Source organism: Saimiri boliviensis, chromosome 5 (genome assembly GCF_048565385.1).
Source record: "Saimiri boliviensis isolate mSaiBol1 chromosome 5, mSaiBol1.pri, whole genome shotgun sequence".
Taxonomy (NCBI): Eukaryota; Metazoa; Chordata; class Mammalia; order Primates; family Cebidae; genus Saimiri; species Saimiri boliviensis.
Window position 1 is genome coordinate 137,787,657 of NC_133453.1, and position 10,041 is coordinate 137,797,697.

Genomic DNA, 10,041 nt, shown 5'->3' on the forward strand with positions numbered 1-10,041 from the left:
GAGAATATAGTAATCCTGTTGAAATCACTTTCTTTCTGGATCTTTCTGGGATAAATGAACTTGATTTAGAGAGCCAGAGACACTGGATGACTTTCAGATATATTGCATGACTTTGCCAAGGCAATTTCATGGATTAGATGAAACTCATGGATTCTCTTTTCTGTTGGTTCACAATCCAAGGCCGTTGTCTGCTTCCCCTTAGCTCTTTATTTTAATTCTAGCAGAGCTACAAATGAGAAACCCAACCCATGAATTAGCTCTGAATGAGATCACTCTGCTCACTTTGCTTTTAAAAATAAATAGATGTCCTCTCCCTAACCTAAGGTGGGGCTGAGCTGTCCTCAGTTTAGGGAGACAATTTCTTTAGGGCAAAGATTTTTGAACCTTTTTTGTTAGTTCAACTAACCATTGAGAATTCGATGGATAAATGGATCATCTTCCTTTCCACCACAAATACGCACATTCCAAAATTAGCATGCAATATTGCAGAAATTACGAAGCATCTTAGAGATATTTCATGTACACCAAGTGAAGAATCCCTGTGTTAGGGGCATGTGGAGTAAATGTTCAAAGAAGGCTTTGGAGACAGACAAACATGGGTTTAAAACCCAGTTCTGCCACTAAGTAACTGTGAGACTCTAGACAAATATACTTAAAATCTTGTTGCATCAGTTTTCTCACCTATAAAGTGAAGATTATAGTACATACCTAATGGATTAGTTATGGGGGATATCCAAGTGCTATATAAACCATGAGAAATGAAAATAGGAATCACAGTCTGTAATCCTGCGCTGTGACTCACAAAACAGATAAAATGCTTCAAATGATGACATGCAACAGAACTATCAAAGCTCCAGATGTTGGAATACCAGTACCTTTAGACCCATGTGTTCTAAGATTAGAGCATAGAAAAACTGTTTACCAGTATCTCTGCAGGAACTCGTGTTCCAAAGATAGAACCATTGCTTGTTCTAGGAAATCATCTGATTTTCAAGTTCTGAACAGTCCCTGCCAAGGTCTTGATTAATAGTTGTCCTAAAACTAGCCTATAACTTCCCTTTGTTAATTCCTCATTTAAGATCCTATCATAGTTTACAACCATCTGTGGATTTCTCTAGTGGTCTTTGTATATGGGCTTCCAGTAACTACGAGGGGCCCCAGAGCAGAGATTATCTATTTTCTTCCTTTACCTAAAGCATGTTGAATTTGTTTACAATTCTCTTAGTTAGGACCACTGTCCAGAGAAGAAAAAGCAAGACTGAGTGTCAGGCTATCTAACAGTGGGTAAGAACAGCCTTGTTCTGTGAATTACACATTTATATATTTTTGCATATTTTCTGTTGAGTTATTGGTCTTTTTATTTCTATAAACTCCTTATACATTAGCATTATTGTCCATCGTCAGAGATGTGAGTTGCAAAGTGTGTATTGAAAAGATGCACTGTCTTTTGTCTTTGACTCTTTTATGGATTTTTATTTGTTTTAGCTTGCTTTTCAGAAGAACTTAATTTCATGTAGACAAACATATATTGGTTTTAATGATTTCTGCATTTTGAGTGGCATTATAAAGATCTTACCCACCAAGGATAAAGTTCATTGTGAAAAAACTAGGTGAATAAAAATGGCAAGAATCAATTTTTAAAATAAGAGCTAACAATGTAGATAGTGCTATCAGATATAAAAACAATTTTTAAGATGTGGTAATGGCATTTAAAGAGAGATTGATGAAATACAAAGAAATAGGAAAAAAAGATTGCAATAGGAAACTAAATGCAAAAACTTAATGGAATTCACTATTCAATAAAGGTAGCATCTCAAACCAATGGAAAAAATATGTCCATTTCATAAAGTAAACTGAAACATTTGGGTCACGTGGAAAAAAGTAAAATTAGAACTTTACTGTGTGTAAATTTCAAATGGACCAAAAAGTAAAATTAGAACTTTACTGTGTGTAAATTTCAAATGGACCAAAGATTTAAATGGACATTTAAATTTCAAATGGACCAGAGATTTTAAAAATCCTTTACAAGTCTAAAAAGAAAGAGGAGAGAATTTCTTTACAAACTTGTTTTCCTTACCTAGGATAGTGGATACTTGTTAGTTGTCTGCCTTCCCAACATAATTCCATTTGTACAAAATGTCCAAATTGTATATTAATATATAAACACAAAGTCCATTAGTGGTTGTATGAAACTGGTGGTGGGAACTAGGATTGACTAAGCACAAGTGGGCATAGGTATCTTTTGGGGGTGATGCAAATATTCCAAAACTGTACTGTGGTGATATTATAATTATTGAATTGTATATTCTAAATGAGCGAATTTTAGGATATGCAAATTATACTTAAGTTGTTAAAATCAAGTACGGTTTAGTGACAGTGAATAAACCTAGAGCCATGCTCACATCAACGTCTCTCAATATGTCAAATGACCGATTCTCCCCAGGATTAGGACTTGTTAAGAATGGAGGTGACCCCGATGAATGAATAAAGAAGACAGAACTGGAAGAAAGGGAACATTTTCTTCTGAAGTTCGAGTTTCCTTTTATTTGTTATCTTGCTTCCTGCAGGTACTGACAACCTCTGCTGAAAACAGCGTCCTAGCTTTCTTCCACAGATGGTGACCAGAACAGCCTGTCTCATTGCTGAACAGCCACCAACATCCCATATTGACCTCATCCCATTTGTTGCCTCTCTTGCTTAATTGGCTTTACATGGAAGCACTTCAACTGAAAGCATGTCATTTTTTAGGGAATTGTGCCAAAAAACAATTAGTTTCAAATACACAGCTTTTATATTCAATGCTGCAGTTTCTGTCTGAGGCAACATTTATTTATGTTCCTGTCGGAGGGAGATAACACGCCAGCTGAAGGAACAAGCAGATGCAGACCCATGGGAATTGCACTGTTGTTGGTCTAACTCTCCTCTTGGCTTTGGCATCCTGCAGCTGTGGCTGCCTTTACAAAATGGTATCAGTCAGCATACCCAGGGACTGTGGCTCACCCTTCTTTCTTTTTAAAAATTTATTAGACTGGTTTATAATCTGGATAGAACTCTAACAACTGTGGGAATATTCCCATGAAAGCCAACATGCAAAGGCATATTATTCGAATTCTATGGGGATTTTTCTACCCATCTCAACCATGGCTCTGCAAAAAAGCACAGTATTCATTCTGTTTATATCTCTCAGGAGCCTACTAAGGTTTCACGTACTATAATATGTTTCTAAATCTATGTTTTATTATGCTCTACTAGGATTCTGTTGCTTTCACTTCAAGTTATAAGGATATCACAGAGAAAAAGTGCCCCCGGGGGACAGCCACACAGCTGGGTGGGAGCTGAGATACTTGGGGCTTTCCATATGTCATTTGAGTGGTGGGGCGGGCAGCACCAGGGAAATGCGTATAATACAGCAGAACTGTCCCTCATTGTCACTCTTTATGGCTTATGTGAGAGCTGGTGGAGGAGGTCTGGAAGGGGTTAAAGGGTTGTTGTCCTGTGGGCATGCGACATGGAGAGTTTTACAGTTACTTCTGCTTAGAAGAGAGCAACTCTCCTGTTGGTTTGGCCACTGCCCTTCTCCTGGACACTTAGGTTTCACTTTTCTCCTTCATATACGGGAAGCCTCCTGTTACTATTTGGCTAAAATAAGCCACGTAGCTGGTGTTAAAGAATATTTTTTTTATTTCTTTAAGAAGAGTTTGGTGCCCATAAAAGTGAATATTTTGTTCTCCAGTGACACAAAGCAAGAGGAAAGGATATACTGTTCTTTCGTGAGTCCTTAAATAGTATAATCCCATTTCAACATATGTCCCTTCCTTCCTTCTATTCTTCCTTTCTTCCCCACTTCCTTCTTTTTGTCCTTCCTTACTTTAGACAACCCTAAGGAGTAAATAGAAAATCACAACAAACAAAAAACCAAACCAGAAAACCAATATGTAAGACCACAGTACAGGTGGCACACAGGCTTATATATTTTTATTCACGTTGAAATGAAAATTTGTCTTTGAGGTTCTTAGGTCCAAGTGAAAGAAAATAATCACAGTTGTATGGGTCCCTTGGACCACATAGAAAACTAAAACTATTCTTGGCACTTGTGCTGAGAATTCTCGTCTGTGATTCTACAGGGTATAAGAGCCTGTGGGGTATGTAAGGCAATGGCTTTATAAAATAAAAATAAAAAGATACTGGTTTTAACAACTTTGATCTGTAGTGTTCCCAGGAAGTGCTGAGGATATGGTGCGCAACATGTAACCTAGTAGGCGTACTTTGTGAGCCTGGACAGTTTTCTGCAAGTGAACGTGGCTTCTTGATGGTCTCATTTAATCTACAGGTGTAACACAGATATTTCAAACTCTCCAGTGTAAATATGGAATATCTTGGCAAAACTTCTTTTTATCAGCAGCAGATAAGTCACAGATATGCCTTCTGTCAAATACCATTGCGGCATAATTTCTCTTCTTTCCAACCTACTGCCAATGTGCTGAGGAATCTAAGTACGTAATAAACCTGAAACTAGATGATGTCCTATGAAGTTCTTAAATGGTAAGAAGTAAAACATCATTGAAAAGCTGGCTTTACCTTAGAAAAAAATAAGGAGGTGATGGGATTTCTGGGTGTCATAGATCAATGCTGGTTGCCTTTTTGTGGCAAATGCAGTTGGGAGTCCAGCTCTGCCGGGCTTTCATCGATCTTGTGGAGGGGTGACTGCTATTTGCCACTTCAGAGCCCAGGTGAACCCTCTGTATTCATTAAGCCTGCTGGCATGGTGGAGAAAATGGATACATCATACTTTCTGAGGTCAAAAGATCTGGGATCGGAATCTTAAGTGTTCTAGAAAACTCTGGCGGATACCCACACTTCTTGTCTTCTGTAACCAGTATTCAATATCGGCCATCCAGATTTTTTTATGGGGATTTTATCACTTAGCTTTCCATTAAGAGCTCATTTTGACATATGATTGAAGATGGTATCTTGCCAAATATCATCCAGAATCAATTTTCAGCAACTTGGGACAAATGTCATTCAGCCCTGTCACGAATTAAGACTCATGCCCTTTTGTCTGACCACAAACTTTACGCAACCCATGGAAGGTGCTCCCAAGTTTCTTTGTACATAGTTAAGATTCCTTCCTCCTCTATTCCTGAGGATGGAGCCAACTGTGTTTGAGACTGATTAATGAGGATTACAACAGAAGAATCTTAGCTAGTGTGAGTCAGTAGAACAAGGAATTGAGGACATGGTGAGGGGTGCTGGTGGAGTCAGAAGTGTAGAGGGAAAGAACAGAGAGCTTGGGAAAATTAGGACCAAGTAAGCAAAGAAAGGGTTACAGTAAGAGGTGTCTTGAAGAAATAGTAACTGTTGCTGATGCTTATGTTTTACCTGTAAAATTCAGTTAACGGTTTTGAGATATTAAAACAATGAAGATTTGTTCCCCCAAATCTCGAATGAGTTGTTCCCACACATTTTCCGACCCACTGACTCAATAGTGTTCATGATTTGAAGGAATGGGCCATACTGCTTGGAACAAGTTCAGAATTTCAAGTAATATTTGAGACTCATTGATGCCAACGCCAAGCACAAAATTCACGTTTTATTAGTTTAGAAATGTTCTATTCTAGAAGCTTCCCTTTACCTATTGAGTAAAGGCTTGGGGATGTGTGCTAGTGAGGTTGGAGAGGTGTAAAGACATTGAGTTTATGATTTCAGTGAAGTCTCTACCACACAGGAAGAGAAAACAGAAAGGCCTTCTAACCAGTTTTGGATAGAAAGGTAGCTTAAGGGAGAATAGGAGAACAAGGAAGTCAGACTGAACAAAAGCATGATTTTGACGATGCTGGACAGGCAGAGAGACCCAGTCCATTATCAAAAAAGAATCCCTCCTTACTTAAAATTGTCCAGGAGCCCAGAAAAGTATGCTTTATATATTTAGTATAGATTCATTCAGAAACATCTGTATAAATACGCACATAAATATATAAATATGTTAAAAATGTAATATTTTATCTAAAACACAAATCTGCATCTTTTTCTAGCTCTGTGTTAGTTTCCCTTGTACCTATACAAAGAGGCTGTTCTTAGGTGATGTGCCCCCATCTCTCTATGCTCACACAGCAGCTCCCTCCAGAAAGCTACCAGACATTTGGTACCAAAACAAATGGCAGGGCACATGCTCCAGAATAAGGAAACTCAGTTGAAAGCATCTATGTTCTTTGACAAGCATCTAGAGCATGCATAAGTAAATTATATTGGGAAACACAGGCATTGAGTGATTAGCAAAGATTCTCAACCCTTGTACCGAATACTTACTTGGGGAGTTTTAAAACATTGATATCTTGTTCTCAGTCAGACATTTGGGTTTAACTGGTCTGGCCAGGCACTGGTACATATGGTTAAAAATATTTTACTTTGTACTTTAAAGAATTCCAGACTTAGAGAAAAATTGTAAGAATAATACTAAAGACTTCTGATTATCCTTCATTCACATTCTCCAGTTGTTAAAGTCTTTTTTTTTTTACCTTCCCTGTTGGAATCTCTCTCTTTGCCCAGGCTAGAGTGCAGTGGTACAATTTTGGCTCACTGCAAGCTGCACCTCCATGTTCAAGTGATTCTCCGACTTCAACCTACTGAGTAGCTGGGATTAAAGGCATGTGCCACCATGCCCGGCTAATTTTTTTGTATTTTTAGTAGAGACAGGGTTTCACCATGTTGGTCAGGCTGGTCTTGAACTCCTGACTTCAAATGATCCACCTGCCTCGGTCACCCAAAGTGCTGGGATTATAGGTGTGAGCCACTGCAACCTTCCAGTTGTTAAAATCTTAAGATATTTACTTAAAAAAATTTGTTTTTACTCTGAGTACATTATTTTTAATGAATCATTTGAGAGTAAATTGCAAGTATGTTGTCCTTTATTTTTCTTGAATATTTTGTATTTCCTAAGAACGAGGACTTCTTCCTACATAACAACAGTACAATTATCAAAATCAAGAAATTAACATTGATGCTGTTGAATCAGTGAACCAGTGTAACAAATGAACAAATATGTATATTTGGGACTGTCTCTGCCAGATAGAAACAGCTCTGCAAATGCTTGCAGGTGGTGCTGCAACCAGCTGCACTGGCAGCTGAGCTTAGTTACATTGCCCCTAGTAGTGTACCAGCTGAAGGCAATGGTGACTCGTCTGTTTAAGGGTAAACTCTTTCCAGTAGGGTTGCCTTTACTACATAGTGGCAAACCTGCACAATCAGTCTTTCTTGTTGGAGTATAAACTCTGGATGACAAGCCAGATCATCACTGAAGCTTAGCTCAAGGTCAAAATAAAGATATAGGAGATTCCCAAGGCCAAAGAGCTACCAATGAGACCTCATCCCATATCTTCTGTTTCCCTGCATCGTCCTCACTGAGAGGAATATGTAGTTTCCTCCCCACAATTCTAAGGAATTTGTCTCCTACAGAGCCATACAGTAAAAATTTATTTTTTTGATAAATCCAGTATCACTGACAAAAAAACCTGCTTCTGGACTGAAGCATGTTTCAAAAGCTGTTAACAAGAACAATAGCCTTCTGTTCTGAATTAGTCATAAGTAACTTAATGAAAAGCTGTATTAAATGGGGTTTCTTTTAGCCTTTTGCTATTTAAAGTGTGGTCTGTGGACTGGCAGCAGCATCATGGATAAGAAATGAAAAATGTGGGGCATTTCCTCGCATGGATCAGTTTCTGCAGTTTAACGGGTTTCCCAGGGGATATGAGTGCTCATGAAGGATTGAGAAGTATTGCTCCAAATAATCAGACCAACATGGCAAGAGTGTGTGTATTTTCGTTTTACCCCGGTATGGCTATCTACTTAGTTGTGATAAAGGAACAGACCTATTCATTCCCTGTTGGCTAAATCTTATTGACTGGCTAGGTACCTGTATTTATGCACATCACTTTGGTACAGTGGTTCTCAAAGTGTGGTCCACAGACTGGAAGTATCAGCCTCACTTAGGAATCTGTTAGAGATGCAAATTATCTGGCCACACCCCAGACCTACCAAATTAGAAACTCTGGGACTGGGATTCAAAATCTGTGTTTTGACCAGCATTCCAGGTAATTCTGATGGCTGATGGTAGTGAGACCAACTACTGTAGTACCTAGCTGCCCCAGTTAGCAGACAGTCTTGTCATAAAGCAATCCACCAGAACTTGAAGGAGCAGAAAATGAATGACTAATGGAGAACAGGAATGATAATCCAGGTCAATTTCATTTTTTTAATCTTGGAATTAATTGGAAAATGTATAGGTTGACTGTTTCTTTTAAATCTTTCTTTAGATGCTTGGACAGTGCCTGGATTTTTGCCTTTAATTCTAATGTTTTCCTGGCTCAGGGAGGATGCCTTTGGTGGATGTCAAAGTTATTGCCTAAAAGACTACTTTCCTACAGAAAGGTAAGAAGACAGCTGCCTAAAATCAATCACCTACTTTAAGTTAATCTGATGTTCTAAGTGGATGTTTTAAATGATTCGCAAAGGACATTTCAAAAAAGTTCCTGTGGACCCAGCTTCTGAAGTGAATTTTTGTGTTCTAGGTAAATAAAAAGGAAAATTTTGCAAGCAAATACTGATTTGCATATGGGCAGGCACTGTAGAGTTCATGAACAGGAGGCACACCTGCTCTGAAGCTCTGCAGTCAACAAAGCTGTTTAAAGAGCAAGGGAGAAGCCATCAGTATTACCCAATGGTGCCTCCAAGAAGTGCCAAAGGAGGTACTTACCATTTCAAACAGGTCTAATAATAAGGTGCAGATTAGAATCAAGTGTGTAGGCAATCCTTCCTCACTGGGCGGCACTGCATCTGCTCAGAGCCAGTCACAGATGTTCAAAATTGACTTCTTGGTTTATCTCATTTTCAGCTGAAAACATTGTTGATGCATTTGCTTCTATTAAAGCCAGGAAAGTAAAATTATAATAGATTCAATTTTAGGTATAAATAAATATTTAAACATAACATAATGTGGGCTTCAATACACTTGTCTTTCAATTTTTCAGTAATTTCCCAACTACTTTTAAAAAATTATTATTATATTTAAGTTCTGTGATATATGTACAGAATGTGCAGGTTTTTTACGTAAGTATACACGTGCCTTGGTGGTTTGCTTCATCCATCACCCTGTCACGTACATTAGGTGTGTCTCCTAATGCTATCCCCTAGCCCCTACCACCTGACAGGCTGAATGTGAGATCTTCCCCTCCCTGTGTCCATGTGTTCTCATTGTTCAGCTCCCTTATGAGTGAGAACATGTAGTGTTTGGTTTTCTGTTCTTGTATTAGTTTGCTGAGAATGATGGTTTCCAGCTTCATCCATGTCCCTGCAAAGGGCATGAACTCATCCTTTTTTATGACTGCATAGTATTCCATCATGTATATGTACCACATTTTCTTTATCCAGTCTATCATTGATGGGCATTTGGGTTGGTTGCAAGTCTTTGCTGTTGTGAACAGTGATGCAATAAACATACATGTGCATGTGTCTTTATAATAGAATGATTTATAATCCTTTGGGTATATACTCCGTAATGGGATTGCTGAGTCAAATGGTATTTCTACTTCTAGATCCTTGAGGAATAACCACACTGTCTTCCACAATGGTTGAGCTAATTTACACCAACAGTTTAAAAACATTCCTATTTCTCCACATCCTCTCCAGAATCTGTTGTCTGCTGAGTTTTTGATCATCACCATTCTAACTGGCATGAGACAGTATCTCATTGTGGTTTTGATTTACATTTCTCCAATCACCAGTGATGATGAGCTTTGTTTGTTTGTTTGTTGGCTGCATAAATGTCTCCTTTTGAGAACTGTCTGTTCCTTTTCTTCACCCACTTTTTGATGGGGTTGTTTTTTTCTTGTAAATTTGTTTAAGTTCTTTGGAGATTCTGGATATTAGCCCTTTGTCAGATGGGTAGAAGGCAAAAATTTTGTCCCATTCTCTTCTGGCTTGGATATGAAATTCTGGGTTGAAAATTATTTTCTTTAAGAATGTTGAATTTAGCCTCTACTCTTTTCT

The 10,041-nt window shown here is 38.3% G+C and overlaps 1 long non-coding RNA gene across 1 annotated transcript in view; it reads left to right on the forward strand.

Annotated features, from left to right (window-relative positions):
- The window catches only part of LOC141584665 (uncharacterized), a 390,152-nt gene extending 380,570 nt beyond the window's left edge, over positions 1-9,582 (forward strand). The window contains exon 10 of the long non-coding RNA XR_012517849.1: positions 8,310-9,582. This is a non-coding gene — a long non-coding RNA (uncharacterized LOC141584665). The remainder of the gene's footprint in view (positions 1-8,309) is intronic.
- The last annotated feature ends 459 nt before the right edge of the window (positions 9,583-10,041 follow it).